The sequence below is a fragment of the Lepidochelys olivacea genome (genome assembly GCF_965140295.1).
Source record: "Lepidochelys olivacea isolate rLepOli2 genome assembly, chromosome: 2".
Lineage (NCBI taxonomy): Eukaryota > Metazoa > Chordata > Testudines > Cheloniidae > Lepidochelys > Lepidochelys olivacea.
In genome coordinates this window covers 131877245-131892820 of record NC_140412.1, presented here as the reverse complement: position 1 = coordinate 131892820, position 15576 = coordinate 131877245, and positions in this window count along the sequence as shown.

Here is a 15576-nt window from a genome sequence, read left to right as displayed (position 1 = left end):
AAGACCCAGTTGATGGAAGTCTTGTTCCTTTGATCTTAGAATTGACTTGCATGTAATGTACTCCACAAGTTCTGTCTTGATGCTTTTACAGATAAAAAACAAACCCAGTAACCCAGCTGCACTTCTTGTTACAATAACATTTTAGGTGTATTATATCTAAACTTCAAAACATAATATTTTTAAAATATATGTCCCCCTATTTCAGCCCCTGGGGTGAATTCTGGGAATTCTGCCTTCCTTAGTAGCAGAATCTCAAAGAAATCTCTCTATTTATCTGATAGCCTGGACGTCAGAGCTAACAGCAGTTGCAATATTCAGTCTGACTAGCAATACCATGAAATCCATTCCAACCCTTTAACAGGTGAAGTAATGACAATAGTATTCATATAGCTCTGAAGGTGTTAGTGAGAACTTATGCACTGATTAGTTGTCCCTGAGTCCCAATGTGTGGCTCTTTAATTTGAGAGATGTGCTTATTCTGAGATGTCATTTTCAGAAAAACTCAGTTTCTAGACATGAAGGGGAACTGATATTACTTAATTAAAACTTAGAACTAAAGCTGCCATAACTTAGTATATACTCTAGTGGAAATGAGGTCCTCAAAATTTACTAAGAATATGAACTTTAAAATTTTGATATATATATTTATATACTGAAATATATCTTCTATGCATGCTTCGGCTATGGTTCATAATGTGATTTAGAGTACTTTTAGAGGCAAAGTAGTATGAAACAGTTACATAATTTTGGTGAAAAAATATAAAATAATTAAATTATTATTTGTATTACCCAACCACCAGTTTCCACATACAGGTGTTGGATGAGTAGAGTTGTTAAAAAAATAGCAGTTACAAAAATCATTTTATCTCCTTTTTTAACCTTTGAAATAAAATTGTTTACAATTGTAAAGAGTTTTCTAAAAAAAATAAATGTTTAAACTCTATAGGCGGCTAAAAGAGTGAAATACAAATTTGTGACAAAGTTAATCAAAATACTTAAATTGTATCCAGCTCTCATAAAACAAAAAAAAATATGATGGACTATGTCTGGGTTACCAGTTGTTCAAAGACAAAGGCCCCAAACTTGCAATTACTTATTCATTTGTTTAACTTTACTGCTGTGGGTTGTCTCATTGAAATCAACAGGGCTACTCACAATGGTAATGATGAGCACATACATGAATATTTTCAGGATCTGTGACCAAAGTTTGTAAATCTGCAAATGAGATCTTCCTTCTAAAGCACTGCTGCTTTAATTCAGTGCACAGAGTCTTATTGACACAAATGAGCTCCATACAGGTGCAAGTGAATTAAAAGATCAAGGCCTGAGATCGAAAAAGAGCTAAGTACCCATTTTTCTTATTTTATTTCATGTACATTTTAACACAAATGTAATGCAGGACAGAGATTTTGCTTTTTAACTGGAACATAAATTGGATTACCTTGAAAAACTTTGCTTATGTTTTGCACCCATGTTTTTAATGATTTATAGCACAGTACAACCTCAGAGTTATGAACATCTTGGGTATGGAGGTTATTCATAACTCTGAAATGTTCGTAACTGAACAAAACATTATGGTTGTTCTTTCAAAAGTTTACAGCTGAACATTGACTTAATACAGCTTTGAAACTTTACTGTGCAGACAAAAATGCTGCTTTCCCTTTCTTTTTATTTGTTGGTAGTTTGTTTAACACAGTACAGTACTGTATTTGCTATTTTTCTTTTGTCTCTGCTGCTGCCTGACTGCATACTTGCGGTTCCAAAAGAGGTGTGGGTTGGTTGATTGGTCAGTTTGTCATTCCAGTGCTCATGACTCTGAGATTCGACTGTAAAGAGATATTTCTCATTTTAATAATTGAAAATGGGATGCACTGTGCCATTTTTGTCCTTTCAATATTAAGATATACTGACTAATGCGTTACAAAATATCTTTCTGATATTATTGCTAAAAAATGGTTTAGAGCACTGCTTTGTATTAACAAATGCTTGGATAAAATCAGGATCCTTTTAAATCAGTTTTGTTTGAATTTTGACAATTTTGTTTTTAAAGAGTCACAAGTGAAGGAGAAACATAGTGGTTTGATATATTTAGTTTTAAATACCAAATAATGACATGCATGTGTTAATTATTAATAATGTGTGTGATTACCAAATATGTTACGAGGTTAGAGGGAAACAAATGTTGACCATACGTTTTGGCGTAAAACTGAATTTTGTACAAGCCTGGCCACACCAAATTAATATAGAAAGGAAGTTCTTCAACACAGAACAAATAAAAATCTTCAGGAAGTTGGAAATAGATACGCTTAAATAATTAAAAATTATATAAGCTGGTGATATATAAAGAACTTTATGCAGCTTTAATGGTAATAAAGTTATTTTTAAAGATATATTAGGAAAATATTAGGCAACAAGATTCCTAAGCTACCAGCATTGTTTGAACAAAGGCCACCTATTGGAAAACTTGATAAACATCTGTTTCATAATACAATTAATCAAAGTCTTATCAACTTTATTTTTATATGAGATGTTTCAAAAAGTGTGCAGGCAAAAGATGCAGGTATTCTTCAAGTAACTTAATCTAAAAGAGATTATTTACAGTTTTAATAGAAATCAGTGAAAGGCAGATGTAATACAAAAGGACTATTTTGCATCTGCACACTGAGTTCCAGTTAACATCAGAAACCTCCCACTATGGAAGAAGAAGAATCTTGAGGAATAGTGAAAGAATTCTCCATGTGGAAAACATCATACCACAGCTTCAGCAGTTGAGACACTGGGACAAGTTTGTGGGTGAGACCAAATGTGGACAAAGTAGTTATCTATTGTTATCTGTAAGTCAGCCACATATATAGATAGCAGGCATTCTGATACGATGGAAATAAGAAATAGTATTAATTATAATTTCTAGTCACAGAATTATTCCTCAAGTGAGTTTGGTGGGCCTAGAGATACCTATATTGGACTTAAAGTGTACAGATACTTTAGTAATTTCCTTTGCTGAACATTTACAAATATGTACTTTGGGATCTAACTGCAAAAAAAGGAATTTGTTTGTGTCTGGTATAAAGGACTGCAATTTAAAGGAACAGAAGTTTAGTCTAAGCATTCAGTTATGAATAGGGTAGACTAAAACACACAGACAAGGTTTACTGAAACTGAATGTTGTAGTACTAAACAACCTTCTGTTGAACATTGACTTGTGAAGGAGAAATATATGTGTTGTATTAGAGATCATGTATTGGTAGTTATTATTGAAGTTCATTTTGTTGGGTGATAATGATTAGGTAATTAATTTAGGATCAAAGAATTCACATAAATCAGCTTCTGAACGTGTAGAAATGACCATGGGAACGAGTTAAGACTATGGTGGATGTTTTTTATTGGTAATAATTAATTGTTAATGGTTTCTGAGTATTAAACTCTGTCAAGGGCAAGCCAGAAAACATAGTGGTTTTGATCAATTGTCTGTGAGGTGCTTCTTGAATTGTACTTGAATATAATTGACATCTGAAGGGACTCATCCCTATTTTCTCTGTTTTGTTTTGTTTTTCATGTAAAGTCACAACTGTTCAATTAATAGCTCAGAAAATTTATTCTCCCTAAAATACCTTTCCAGGAAGAGTTTATTCTCATTAATTACCCTGGTTAGAAAGTTTAAAATGGAGAGAGGGGGATAATAAGAGCAAGAGAGCTGAAACTTAAATACATTACGAAGTCTTGATTTTTATATTATGTCCTGATATCCTGGAGAACGTCTTTCAGGAATCTTTTTCATGTTAATCAATCAAACCATTTTTTTATATAACTACAAAATCTGTGTTCAAAAAGTATTGCTGTACCAAGTAGAATTTTCTCTGTGTTTACCAAGAATTTACAATCCCAGGGAATGAGCACTCTGTGATTAACAGTGTTTGCCAGGGTCAGCGCTCATTTAACGTTTCTTTCCATTCCAGTGCTGCTGTTTGGCTCAAAGTGAAGTTAACCCTGGCTCAGTGTTTCATAAGACACTAATTCAAAACTCTCTGTTACTGAAAAATATCCTGCACCCAAAGACATAAGGACATGCTGCTTCTGTGTCAATAGATGGTAGTAGCTACAACAGTATACACTTTAAAAAGTATAATTTTGTATTGTATACTACTATTTCACAACCCCCAAAATTTGCTACAATTTTCCCAGCTTCTGACTTTGAAAATATAATTATCTAATCCTTAAAACAGGTTTTTAATAACTCACTATATTTATAAGATTATAAACAAATAGGCCTTACTTAATGTAAGTCTAAACTCTTAAGTGATCTAGATGGGAAACATTATAATTGCATTTTCAAGTATAAATTGCATTAGGTTAAAGTTGCACGTCAGTATATGGCACAAAAACATTGTTATGAACCCATAGTAACCAAACAGTGTTGACAAAAACAACATCCAAAGACATGCTAAAAAGAAATCTCTACCAGATCATAATTTATTAGATCATTAAAACATAGCAATGGTTAAAAAATAAAATGTGCTTTAAGTGCACCAACTGCACAATTAAGGGAATATACTTTTAAAAATGAAAATAGTTGTAATTTCAAATATTAAGTTAATCTTTCTAGAAGTTGTGTTCCCCAAAGTATGCTGCAAACAACTTTAGTTTGATTAGTGTTAACATACCAGTAGCAATAGTGTTTAACTTTTATATGGTTAGGTAGCAGCTTGTACCTCAGAGCATTCTGAAGGGCTGTAGATACTATTTGGGCCCATGATCCAAAGTAGCTCTGCTGAAATGAGTCCTGGTGTAACTGAGACAAAATATAACCCTCTGTCTTTGAATGTGAACTAATGACTCCCACTGACTTAAGTGGAAACTGCAAATGTATCACAGAGTAGAATATAGTCCATAGTTAGTAAAGTGACTTGGAGACATGATTTTTATTCATGAGTATATTCTTCGTCCTGTGCTATCTGTGACTACTTTTCTGTGTTAAAATAGAACTTAATGTGAAAATTCCTTTTTGTTCAGTTAACATTTAACTTGGCCTGCTTCATTACTTCTGTCTTCAAAATATTATGTCCTTCAGACTTTAATATGACTCAAGAAAGTAGAGCTCGTTCTGTTAACTATATTTCTATCACATTGTATTATTCTATGATTTCTTATCCTATACTAATCTATAACTGTATTCTTGAGTATGAGCATTGTTCTTGTATTTGATAAGTTTTCCCATGAATTTCTTGTGTTGAGCTTTCACTTGTATCAAATTCCATTTGAAAAGCTGATTTAAAAAAAATGAAATGGCTTGTGCCATTTAATGGCTCTGTTAAAAAAAATAGTCTTCATACTTACCTTGATCAGGAACATACAAAGGTCATGCAAGTACTATAATGGTTTGTATAAAATAATCTAGTTCATTATACTCATTCCTTTTATTGTGAGTAAGTCTCTCTACTTGTGTGTGGATTTCATTTCCTACTGATGCCATCATCACCCTAACACAGTTTAGCAGCATCTTTAAATAACTGTGTACATCAAAGTTGATTTGACTGAAATCTGTCCCCTTTATAGTGCTCAGCATTCATACCTACTACATTAATGAATGGTTCATGCAAAGGTTATGCACAGTGACATTGCAAGCACCCTTAAACATCATTATTCCCACAGCAATAAATATTCCACTTGCAATTGAAGAGGATAATTAAAACCATTTCTGTGACTAGAATTTTGGTGCTTAGTGGAGTCCAAGCACAACATTGCTGAAGGATTTATGAATTAAATTTGCCTGATGAGCTGCAACAAAGGTGACAGCAACTCCAGTTTACAGCCCGGTTTTTAATTTCAACATGTTATGCATGGCCAGAAACAACAACAGTGATTTCCTTTTAACAAGCATTATTATTTATAAATCATGTCAGTGGGATAACTGCATTAATGTGAATGTATGAACAGATAGCGGTGCTGTAACTGCTTGATCTGTTTTCTAGTCTTCATCCACAAAAAAACCCAAGACAGTCATAGGGTGGGACTTCGGATTTAATTGCTTTTATGCATTAAAAAGTAGCTACTCCTGAGGTGTAGGTTTACAGGGAAGGATAAAGGTCTAAGGCTCTGATTCAGGAAAGAACAAACTAATGCCTCTCTGAATTAAAACCTAAGTCACCCACCTCACAAATACGGTGTCAGAGTACTACCTGTGAGGAAAAATTAGAACCATATCAGAAAAAAGTGGAGTTTCCAAACTGCCATTTTTTTGGTAATATATTATTAGAACTTCTTTTTAATGGGTAAAGTTCAGTCCTTAACTTTATTAATTTTTATTTTAATATTATATCTTCTCAGTTGGATTCTTACTGGGACTCTTCCCTGAGTAGTATCCTGGTGATTGAAATGTGATTAGGAATTTTTTGATTAAACTGTTTTTTGTCAGAAAATGCCAATTTATTGAAACTGAAACTTTGCAAGAAAATATTGGTTTTGACAAAAGTTTTGTCAGAAAGGCTTCTCAGCTCCAGCTTGGGAGGAAAGGGAAGAGTGAGAGAATGAGAGAGACAACTGCACACATGTGCCCCAGAATTTGGAAGCAGGGATTACATAAAAACACTGATAGCAAATTCCTGTATTTTAATGGAGGGCTCAAAAGATAATATTCATATTATTGGCAATATTGTCACCTCTGTTGAGTAATAGTGGGTGTCAGGCACTTGCAGATTGGCTTCTTGTTAGAAGAAAAATCTAGTCTATGTATTCTTAGTGTGATTTGTTTCATTAACATACATGCACCAGTCCTGGAACAGTGGTGGTCTCAAGTGGTAGCCTGGTAATCACCTCTTTCACAAATCTCAACCAAGTACTAGTTACTATAATCCAAAAATTAGCAGTTCTAGCTGAGATTGTGACATTAGAATGCTACGAATGGCAAAACTGGCTTTAATTACCTCCACAACTGAGTAATGCACACCTATTTGGAAAAGAAACTCACACACGGACCTTGTTAATACCCAGCTAAATTTGGCTAAGAGAATTATGCTGCCTTATGCTGCCTCACAAAAATCCCTCTTTCAACCATCAGGAGAGAGTTGCTTCATTACTTAAAGAATTGGAAAGCTCTTTGTAACCAAAAGCTCCATCTGTGTGACAATTTTGTTCACCCTCCTCACACTCACCTTAAGTCCCACTGACCATTCTGGGTGGCTGGAGAAGCTCTTTGGTTATCCAGCTTCAACCCAGAAGACAGCTGGAGCATGCAATGGGCAGACTCTGATGTAAAAATAGCAAACACCTCATAAATGATCCCACCACCAAACCACCTGGTTTCTTACTCTGACAAACATAGTGAACAATCATTAACCACATCACATGGAACATGAGTACACCTGATACACAAACAGAGAACCAAGGATTTTCCATAATATGAATGCGGAGACCTACAAACCATTGACCATAGTGTGAACAAGTGTCCCATTTTTTTCATTTCCAGGAGGCATAGCAAAGATGCATTCTGAATCTCCTGAAGCTCTCAAATGGATTTCAAACCTTTCTATTAATTTGTAAATGTTGCTATTTTCATATGAAAGGAGTGTCAATAGCCAGTTCTTAGGGAGCATCTCTGTCTCAAGAATGGACCCCTCATAGAGAGATTATGACAAAGTCCAAATTCCCTTGCTACCTGCAACAGTTCCAGCAAAGAAATGATAACAGAAAACTAAAAACAACACATTTCTTCCAAAGTTAAAGTTTTATCACAATCAAAGAAAAAAATGTAAGAGTATGTATAATAGCACCATCTGGTTATCCCTTGCCATAATAATATTTAATATTTATATTTTGGTAATATCTGGAGGACTCAACAGATTAGTGGGTCCCATTGTATGAAACACTATACAACCATTGTAAATGATAGTTCTTGCTCCCAAAAGCTTACCATCATGATAGATTAGGTGGATAAACAATTAAATTGTAAATACTGCCTTTAATGATTTTAAGGATCATTAGCCAACAAGGGTATCAAATAGACACAGCAGCTAATGAGGGGGGGAAATGATTGTTAAACAGAGGTGCTTAAGACACAGACAGATGCAAGGGTCAGATCCTATCTTCCCTCGGTGTAGCTTTGCCATCATGCTCTGAGCATTTGCAGAAACATGATTGTGAGTTCTTAAATTCCACATCATGTGACCATTTTTGCAAATCAAACACAGCTGCTCAAATGTTAACTAACTCTTCAGACAAAACTGAAAAGAGAGAAGTCTGAGCAAATATTTGGGTAAATACTTTTTGCAGTATTCTCCTGACTCTACTTCAGAGTAAACTGATAAATGCACTGTAGTATATTTTGCAAAAATAATTAAATCCTGAAATGAGAAGTTTTTGCAGCAGCTGTTATGAAATCTTTACTGATACATGGGGAGAGATGGATTTTTTTTTCCTGAAGATTATAAAGTATGTGGTTTAGCAAAGCAATGATTGGAATACAGTTGTAGATTTTAATTCAATAGCTACATATTAAAATGTGTACGTTTGTCTGACCGCATCCAATATCCTGATTTGATTGGAAAGACAACAATGAAATATGCACAGTGGTGGGAGTTCTAACACTCACTAGTTTCATAGTATTGTTCTGATAGCTTTTCCTAGCACAAAACAAAGCGGTAGGTGAAATACTAAAGGGACAGTATGGACATGGTGCCTGTCATGAAAAAATTGTATTTGTGGCTCATTGTCAGAAAATATAGCACAGTGCTCCTAGTCCCCAAACATTATCTCATGATGATCTCCCTTTCTGTGGTTGCCTTACAAGTTATGAAAAGTCTATATTCTGAAGGGAAGTGAATGTATGTATGTTCTGCTACCCGTCATCTTGAAGACGGAATTGACAGTTTAGAATATCAGAGTCATGTGACTCTGATTAACTTGAAATGGCTCATATTCATAGCATATTCAGTAATTAATGCTGTTTTTTTCCACCAAGCTTTTGTACCAGTGTTTAATTGCCCATATTAAATCAGAACAATTAAGCCTCAAACCATTCTCTGTCTAAAGTGTCAGTACAGTGAAATTGAAGACATTTCAACATGCACACAACTTGAAAGGTGAAAAGATTATCTTGGTAAATGATTAAGATTATAAACTTTAGACTCTAACATGCAGCTCCACAGAACCATGAGTTTTTCATAGAACCCTATGGAAAGACAAAGTAGAGACTGTAAGCTAATGATGAGACAGGAATGGAAAGTACTGTGAGGGGGTGAGAGAAATAACCATATGGGCCAAATTTTCAAAGGGAGATTCAATTTGGTCTCAATTTGTGCATATGGAAACTAACAGCTCTTTTCAGTAAGTAACTTACAGAATTTACATATATAAAGTCAATCTGGCCAAAAGGGACAGACATACAGAGCTCTTCCTTTAGAGCTTCCATGGAAGTCAATAGCAGTCCATTGTGGCATGCATGTAGAATCAGTACTTTCAATGCGAGCCAAAGTGCTGACCTGTCAACCAGATCAGAAGCTGCTGTGATGTCGATATGTGCTGTGGGAAGCAGGTCATTATATTCCTGGTGCAGTTCAGCCAGAAGCCAAAGGATGAGGACAGTGTTTATTGTTGATAGTGGAATCTGAATGCTATGGATGACAATGTCTGTTAAGGAGTGGCTGCATCTTGCAGAATGTGACTGAAGACTTTTTTCCAGGAACTGATAACAATGAGACAAACTGCTGAGAAATAGGGCAGACACACCCTAAAACTGGTGGTTGTTCTTCAATAAGATATACCCAACCAGCAATAAAGGTAAACTTCTGTCTCACCACACTGGCTAACCAGAAGTCAGAAATGTTGTCTCCTTAGGGTACATCTACAGTATGAAATTATTTTGAAATTATTCTATTTGAATTTTCGGAAGCTATTTTATACATTCGGTCTTCTGTGTCTCCACTGAAGCATGTGAATTTGGCGGATTGCGTCCACAGTACCAAGGCTAGCATTGGATGTCGGAAAGGTGCGCTCTGGGTAGCTATACGGTGTCCATTGGAATTCTGGGTTAAGCTCCCAGTGCAAAATGGGACAAAAACATTCTTGCGGGTGTTTCTGGGTGTGTGTCATCAGAAAGCTATGGCAGACAGTCGTTTCATGCCTTTTTGGTGTGCAGACACCATACTGCTTTCAGCAGATGGGTGCACCGCTGCTCTCCTGCTACTATGAATCCACCTCTCCAACTCAACCCTGCTCGGCCATCGTGAACCAAGCAGCACAACTTCTGCTGCCAACTCTGCTCTCCCGCTATTACCACGCTTCTGAGCTTTTCCATGTTGTCTGTCCCGGGCTCCCACCTCTGTGAAAGCCACAGAAGACAACCATTTTCAGCCTTTGTTTGGCTACCGTGAATCAAACAGCACAGCTTCCGCTGCCACTCTCCTCTCCTATGTTTCGCACCCTTTTTCCAGGATTACCCATGCAGGCGCCATAGCCATGGAGCCTGATCAGATCTCCACTGCAGTTTTGACCATTGTAAATACCTCGCATATTATCCAGCAGTATGTGCAGTACCTGCAAAACCGGGTGAGGAAGCGACAACAGCACAATTACTATACTGATGAGGACATGGACACAGATGGCACAGCATGTGGCAATTAGGAGATCATGGTGCTTTTGGGCCAGGTTCATGCCATGGAATGCCGATTCTGGGCCTGGGAAACAAGAACAGACTGGTGGGACCGCATAGTGTTGCAGGTATGGGATGATTCCCAGCGGCTGAGAAACTTTCGTATGCGTAGGGCCACTTTCTTGGAACTTTGTGACTTGCTGTCCCATGCCCTGAAGCACAAAGACACCAAAATGAGAGCAGGCCTCACAGTTGAGAAGCGAGTGGCCATAGCCCTGTGGAAGCTTGCAACGCCCGACAGCTACTGGTCAGTCAGGAATCAGGTTGGAGTGGGGAAATCTACTGTGGGGGCTGCTGTGCTGCAAGTAGCCAATGCAATCATTGACCAGCTGCTATCAAGGGTAGTGACTTTGAGAAATGTGCAGACCATTGTGGATGGCTTTAATGCACTGGGGTTCCGTAACTGCGGTGGGGCGATAAACGGAACGCATATCCCTATCTTGGCCCCAGAACACCGGGGCGGCCAGTACATAAACTGCAAGGGGTACTTTTCCATGGTGCTGCAAGCACTGGTGGATCACAAGGGACATTTCACCGACATCAACCTGGGATGGCTGGGAAAGGTGCATGACACTCTCATCTTCAAGAACTCTGGTCTGTTTGAACAGCTGCAGGAAGGAACTTACTTCCCAGACCAGAAAATTACTGTTGGGGATGTTGAAATGCCTATAGTTATCCTCGGGGACCCGGCCTACCCCTTAATGCCATGGCTCATGAAGCCATACACAGGCACCCTGGACAGTAGTAAGAAGCAGTTCAACTACAGGCTGAGCAAGTGCAGAATGGTGGTAGAATGTGCATTTGGACGTTTGAAAGCATGCTGGTGCAGTTTACTGACTCGGTTAGATCTCAGCACAACCAATATTGTAATTGCTGCTTGTTGTGTGCTCCAAAATATCTGTGAGAGTAAGGGGGCACTGTTCATGGTGGGTTGGGAGGTTGAGGCAACTCATCTGGGGGCCAGTTTCACACTGCCAGACAACAGGGTGATTAGAAGAGTGCAGCATGGTGTGCTGCACTCAGAGAAGCTTTGAAAGCCAGTTTCATGACTGGCCAGGGTACGGTGTGAGAGTTGTGTTTGTTTCTCTTAAAGTTACCTTCCCCCATATGTATATATGAAAGGAAATAAAGTCACAATTGTTTAAAAACTATTCTTTTTTATTTGTTGCACAAACATTGAGAGAAATCAGAAGCTAGATGGGGGAGGGTGGGTATTTGGTTGCGGGGGAGGAGGAGGGAAGGACAAGTCCAGAAACCAAATAAAAATTTAGGATATGCCAGCTTTCTGCTGCTTGTGCAATCCTCTGGGGTTGACTGTGTGGGTCCCCGTAGCTTCTCCCTCCCTTCCCTCCCCGTGTTCTTGGGCATCTGGATGAGGAGGCTATGGAAGTTGGGGAGGAAGGAGGGCAGTTATTTAGGGGCTGCAGCAGCAGTCTGTGGTCTTGCTGTCTTCTCTGCATTAGATCCACCATACATCAGAGCATGTCAGTTTGCTCCCCCATATGAGCTTGACCATAGCATCCTGCCTTCTCTCATCGTGCACGTCCCTCCTCTCTTAGTATTCACGTAACGCTTTATGCGACTCTGCAATTATTTGCCTCCACGCATTCAACTGGGCCCTATCAGTGTGGGAGGACTGCATGAACTTGGCAAACATGTCATCCCAAGTTTGTTTTTTCCACTTCTAATCTGGACCAGCCTCTGGGATGGAGTAGATAGGGGCCACATTGAAACATTTGCACCTGCTGCAGGAGGAGAAAAAGGGAGGGTAGTACTTTAAAAGATACATTTTAGAGAACAATGGGGACACGATTTCTCAGTGAAACAGGCAATTCATAGTACACAGCACATGTTCTTTCTGTACAAGGTCTCATTTTGCCTCTTATACTGAAGTGCCTGCCACTTTGGTGTGAGTAAGCCATCACATGCAGCTAGGCAAAAGAATTCAGCTTGCAGGCCGCGGCCAGGCAACAGAATTCAGCTTGCAGGCAGCCTGCGGGCTCTCTGGGATGATCGCTTCACACAACATCCTCCCATCCACCCACACACATACACACACCGCGGGGCTCTGATGAGGCTCTGAGCAGGGGTGAGCCCTTTAAACTAAACACGAACAGCCCAGCGATGCTCGGTTTCTCCCCACCCCCCACCGCGTGGCTCCGATCAAGCTCTCACTCACCAGAAGTGCCTTCTCCAGGGTCATGGTCCTGGAGTATGCTTTGGGAGTAGGTGGAGGCTATTGGCTCCAGCGTTAAGAATAGTTCCTGGCTAGGGGGGGAAACAGATTCCCCACTTGCCACCTGTGCACTGTCCTCCTCCTCCTCTTCATCCTCCAAAAACTCATCCTCCTCACTCCATGCTACTCCCTCCTTGCAGGTGTCCGTGGACAGTGGTGGGGTAGTGGTGTTGTCACCCACCCATAATTGCGTGCAGCTCACGGTAGAAGCGGCATGTATGGGGCTGTGACCTAGAACGCCCGTTCTCCTCCCTGGCTTTTTGGTATGCTTGTCTGAGCTCCTTGATTTTTGTACGACACCATTCTGTGTTCCTGGAGTAGCCTCTTTCTGTCATGGCCCTGGAGACATTAGCGTACGTATTTGCATTCCTTTTTTTGGAACATAGTTCTGCCATAACAGATTCGTCTCCCCAACATGCAATGAGATCCGGTACCTCCCATTTGGACGATGCTGGAGCTGGTCTGTGAATCCGGTACTGTGTGGTCTCTTGTGATGGTGGACTCTTCATGGTCACCTGTGCTGATGGTGACCAAACAGGAAATTCAAAAGTTCCCGGGGCTTTTACTGCCTACCTAGCTAGTGCATCGGAGTTCAGAGTGTTGTCCAGAGCGGTTACAAGGGATCATTCTGGGATAGCTCCCGGAGGCCAATATTGTTGAATTGCATCCACAGTACCTGTAACCTGGAATGGTGATCTCGATTTTAGCACTACTCCACTTGCCAAAGTGGAGTACAGAAATTAGAGTAAAGAGCCCTTTAAATTGGAAAAAAAACTGGTTTGGTCATGTGGACAGAGCCAGTTTTATTTCGACGTAACTCGGCTAATTCCGAAATAACTGCGTACTGTAGACCAGGCCTTAGGTATTCCAGCTCTTGTTCCAGCACCCAGACACTAGACTTAATGGTGAATGGTTATTTAAAACCAGTTTAATCAAACAAAGGTTTCTTCTGATTCCCAAGGACTACCCAAATATCCAGGTCAATATACAACTCAGATCTCCTCCCTATGGTCACATTGTTGTTAATCCTTTAGTATCTAATATCTTAAGGTCCAGAGATCAGAGCAGGAAAGAGGCAAAATGGAGATGTTTCCATGGCCTTGTATTGCTTCTGCCATGTGAAGGGAACTTCATTGTCCCAAACAAAGCCCTCAGCACAGTCTGAGGAAAAGTACAGGCACAAAATGTAGTTCAGTACCACATGACCTAGTCACATGCCCTTGCCTACTTCAGTGAGTCATAGCAGGGGCCATCACCCATATTCTAGCTAGAACATCCACAGTAAAGTCCATTAGGTGGGAATGGCTTCTTCTATGACCTGTTGTTTTTGCTGATGGGCCATCAACTTGAATACTCCATTCACAATATGCTAGCTAGACTGGATGTAAATTACTATGTGGGTGTTACCACAGGAGCAAACATACTTGAAATACAGGTACATAGTAAATATTCATAACTTCACATACAAAAATGATATACACATAAAAAGAAGATAATCATAGTCAGCAAATCATAACTTTTCCATTGATACCTTACATGACATACTTTGCACAAGCTTTGTTGCAATTTTATAACAGTAGTAGCAACAATTATCTGCATGGTCATATTTTAATCATATAATTCACAACTTGTAGTTGCCACACACCATGCAAAATCCTTTACATTGTATAGGGACTCTTTCCATTCTGCTGGTACTTTGCCTGATGGCCACACTTCTAAGAACAGCTGATGCAACCTGATGCCCACTGGTTCCAAGGCATCTTTGAGCAGCTTAGGTGGAATACAATCAGGTCAAACACTATGTCCATTCCTTAACTTTTGGATGTCCTTTCATACTTCCTCAAGTGACAGAGGATCAGTGTTTGTCCCTGGGTCTTTAGCCCTGTGGTTTGCCCAGTTACTTAGTTCTGGACAGTCACCAGCAGGTGCATAGTTCAGCACCTTTTCATAATGTGTTTTATATCTATCCAGAATCTCTTCCATTCATGAGCAGGGAGAGCCATCTGGTTTCATGATGGGGATGTTAGAAGGCTGTTTATGGCTGCCAGCCAGGTGTGTGATGGCTCTGGCGACAGGATTCAGATTATTGTACTTTAGACCATCCTCTGCTTCATTGGCCAGGGAGTTGATGAGGATCTCATGGTCACATTTTGCCATGGCCTGGAAAATGCCTTTCAGCCATTTATGCCACATTTTTACACAATCTCAGATGTGCATCAGGGATGCGTTTTTGCCTTGGCACTATTCTCTCAAGCTATTGACTGCGTATTTGGACTTATCGTGGCATATGTCTGAATCAAGCTTGGTCAAGAAGTGTTCGTTGACCAAGACTACACCAACGACACTGCCTTGCTTTTGGAGAAGTCAGAGAAGTGCCCTCCAGTGTCTCCAAGATGCTGCCCACACTATGGGGATGAATGTTTCCATGACGGACGACCAGAGTTTGGAACCTGAGAGCTGGCCCACCGACCCCTCCAGTGCAGGTGGGGGCAAGTCCTATAGAGAACATTGATAAGCTGATCTTTGTAGGCTGCAATCAAAGTTAAAACGTCGCAGCAAATTGGGCATTTGTTGATGACTGTGTCTTGCTGCCTCCTGGATAATATCCATGTCTCATTTGTGGATGCAAAAATATCTTTTTGAACTGAGACAAAGATCATCGTCTATCAAACCTATGTACAACCTGCATTGGTATGGG